Source organism: Myotis davidii, unplaced genomic scaffold (assembly GCF_000327345.1).
Source record: "Myotis davidii unplaced genomic scaffold, ASM32734v1 scaffold687, whole genome shotgun sequence".
NCBI lineage: Eukaryota > Metazoa > Chordata > Mammalia > Chiroptera > Vespertilionidae > Myotis > Myotis davidii.
Genome location: NW_006298971.1, coordinates 231,138 through 234,479, shown reverse-complemented (window position 1 = coordinate 234,479; position 3,342 = coordinate 231,138). Strand labels below are relative to the sequence as shown.

General features: G+C 40.8%; 1 protein-coding gene across 1 annotated transcript in view; it reads right to left on the bottom strand.

Moving 5' to 3' along the window:
* COMMD4 (COMM domain containing 4) overlaps positions 1–3,342 on the bottom strand; it is a 39,304-nt gene that overhangs the window by 30,434 nt on the left and 5,528 nt on the right. The window lies entirely within an intron of this gene.

The window sequence follows — 3,342 nt, the reverse complement described above, 5'->3', positions numbered from 1 at the left end:
GTCCCGGTAATCACTGCAAGCACCTCTGAGAGACAGCCACCCTCGAGTTCTGACTGATGCCAGACAGTCCAGTTTCTCCCCGTATGAGTCTGGGTCCCCAGAGACTCACCCGGAACTGGAGATCAGAGCAGTCGGGAGCTTGAGACTCCCTCCCGATTGAAAGACAACCGAGTCCTCCGTTGCCAGCCCTTTCCACGTGCGCCTCCGTACCTCTGCACTTTACTTCCACATCTCCTCTGAGTCTCAGTGTGCTTTTCTTTTTCCTTCTAGAATTTCCACTCAGCCAGCCTTCCTGTAGTTCTGGATGATGCCCGTTTTGTCTTTTCGTTGTCTTTTTGAAGTTGTTGTGGGAGGCAGCAATTTCGGTGCTTACCTATGCTGCCATCTTGGTTTCTCCTCCTTTGTAGTTCTTAACTAGCCAGGCATTCCACTGCACCACTGTTGATGTTATCTATGATGTCATGAGGGTGGTGGCCATCAACATTGAAGCCCACAGACTGGGCAGTCCCCAGGATCTCTTGAATGGTTCCAGAGAGTTCTCTAGCTAAAGATCAGTGCTGAATCTGTTGGGCAATGTTGATTATCTCATCAAAAGTGGTATTTCCACTGTGCTTAATTTTTTTTGCTTCTTTTTAACTCTCCATAGTTCTTTGAGAGCTTTGATGAGCAGGGCAGAAGCTGGAGGCACTAACTCAATCTGGGCCTGTCTGTTCTGATGTCAGTTTCACTGTAATTCTCAGACTCTTCCAATCGCTGGTTGCTTTGGCCATGCCATCACCAGCCCTTTCTGGAGACAGGCCCAGGGGGCCGATCTTGGGGGCCAAGGCAAACGTGGCACTCACTCCCCCACGAGTGCACCTGGTGTCAGATGAACCCACATTCGGGAGGACCAAAGAAAGTTTCACCTGAGCCTCCTCCAAGCTGAAAGCCGAAATTTCAATAAGTATTAAATACATGTTGAATTTATAATAGAATATATACGTAAAATAATAGCATGGTCCATAAAATCATACAGGATGTTTCCTTCACTTTCTTATGGAGAAAAATTACTGCAATGAGAATATCTTTTTTAAAAGTCACTTTCCTACCCTAGCTGGTTTTGCTCAGTGGATAGAGCATCAGCCCATGGACTGAAAACTCCTGGGTTCAATTCTGGTCAAGGGCACGTACCTCAGTTGCAGACCCCATCCCTGGTCCAGGCATTTGTGTGAGGCAAACAGTTAAATATTTTTCTGTCTTGCCCTAGCCAGTTTGGCACAGTGGATAGAGCATTGGCCTGCGGACTGAAAGGTCCCAGGTTTGATTCCAGCCAAGGGCACGTGCCCGGGCTGCGGGCTTGGTCCCCAGTGGGGGCTGTGCAGAAGTCAGCCAATCAATGACTCTCTCATCATTGATGTTTCTATCTCTTCCTCCTTCTCCCTTCCTCCCTTAAATCAATAAAGAAATATATTTTAAGAAAAAAATAAAAAATAAAAAATAAATATTTTAGGGTGCATGTGGGAGGCAACTTATCAATGTTTCTCTCTCTGTGTCTCTCCCCGTCCCTTCCACTCAAAAAAAAAAAATCAATGGAAAAATATCCTCGGGGGAGGATTAACAACAACAAAAAGTCACCTTCATTATTTTTTGTAAAGATAGATTAAAAAGTGATTTCGCCCTAACATTAATCAATATGCCTTCCACCTCTTAAGTGTACATGAATAGTTATAAAACTTCCTTGGCTCAGAATATAAAATTGCTTTCCACGGTTTCACATTATTATAGGTATCTACTGATCATACACTCAATCACCTTACCATTGAAAACAGTAGTGCAGAAAGAAACCCATACTGCTGAGATAATACAACTATTTTTAGAGAGGAGCAGTCATAGTATAATTATACTTCTCTGTTTCACTTCCTCCATATCTCCATAACATCTATCAACCAAAATGTTTGTTTAGAGCCCATACTTCCTGGTTCACAAGTTAAAAATAATAGATAGGTTTTAAGTTAAATAATTCACCAAAGATTTACAGAATACCTATTATGTAGAAAGCACTGTTGGGGACACAAAAATTAAGACATAATTTTCATCTTCTGGAACTCATGATTAAATGCACAGCACATACCTAAACAGCTCCATTACAAGGCTGATTGTGTGAGTGCTAAAAAACTTCCAACAAGGTTTAAGCAGAGCTCTATAGAGAGAGAGAGAGATGAATTTAATCAAAGAGTTATCTAAGAAGCTTCAAATGAGAGATGGGTTTCTATTTGGTCTTTTTAAAATCAAGCAATAACATTCAAGATTTTCAATATTAATTATTTTTGAGTAAATAATTTAATTTGTCTTAAATATTTTATTCAGTAGTATTGCAACAGAATTGGATTTTTCCCATTGAAAAGGTATTGGTTCAACATGGGAGGATGGGAAGAGATCAACCAAAGAATATATATGCATATATGCATAGCCCATGGACATAGACAATAATGTCTAGGAGGGCCATAGCCGGTTTTGCTCAGTGGATAGAGCATCGGCCTGCAGACTGAAGGGTCCCAGGTTCAATTCCTGTCAAGGGCACATGCCCAGGTTATGGGCTCAATCCCCAGTAGGGGGCGTGCAGGAGGTCGGTGATCAATGATTCTCATCATTTCTATCTCTCTCTCCCTCTCCCTTCCTCTCTGAAATCAATAAAATATATTTTTAAAAAAGTGTAACAGTTACAAAGAAAGTGAAGGCTTTATATGAAGAAAACCACAAAATTTTATCAAGAGATATAAATGATCTTAAAAAAAGATGTAGAAAAAGACCATGGTCCTGGATGAAACACCTCAACACTGTAAAAATGTCAATGCTTTACAAAATCATTTATAGATTTAACAAGTTCCAATCAAAATCTCAATGTTTTTTAAAATGTTTTTATTGATTTCAGACAGGAAGGGAGAGGGAGAGATAGAAACATCAATAATGAGAGAGAATCATTGATTGGCTGCCTCCTGCATGCTCTAGCCCTCAACCATGGCATGTACCCTGACCGGGAATTGAACCATGACCTTCTGGTTTACGCGTTGATGCTCAATCACTGAGCCATGCCAGTTGGACATCAATAAGTTATATTGGAACTTGGAAAACAATTTCTAAAGCTCATCTGAAAAAAAAATCTACTAATGGGAATAGTCAAGATATTTGTTTGCAGTAATTTCTCATAAGTATTAAGATATTTTTTTAATTAAATCTTTATTGTTCAGATTATTACATTTGTTTCTCTTTTTTCCCCCCATAACTCCCCTCCTCCCAGTTCCTGCCCCACCCTCCGCCCTCACTCCCCACCCACTGTCCTCATCCATAGGTGCACGATTTTTG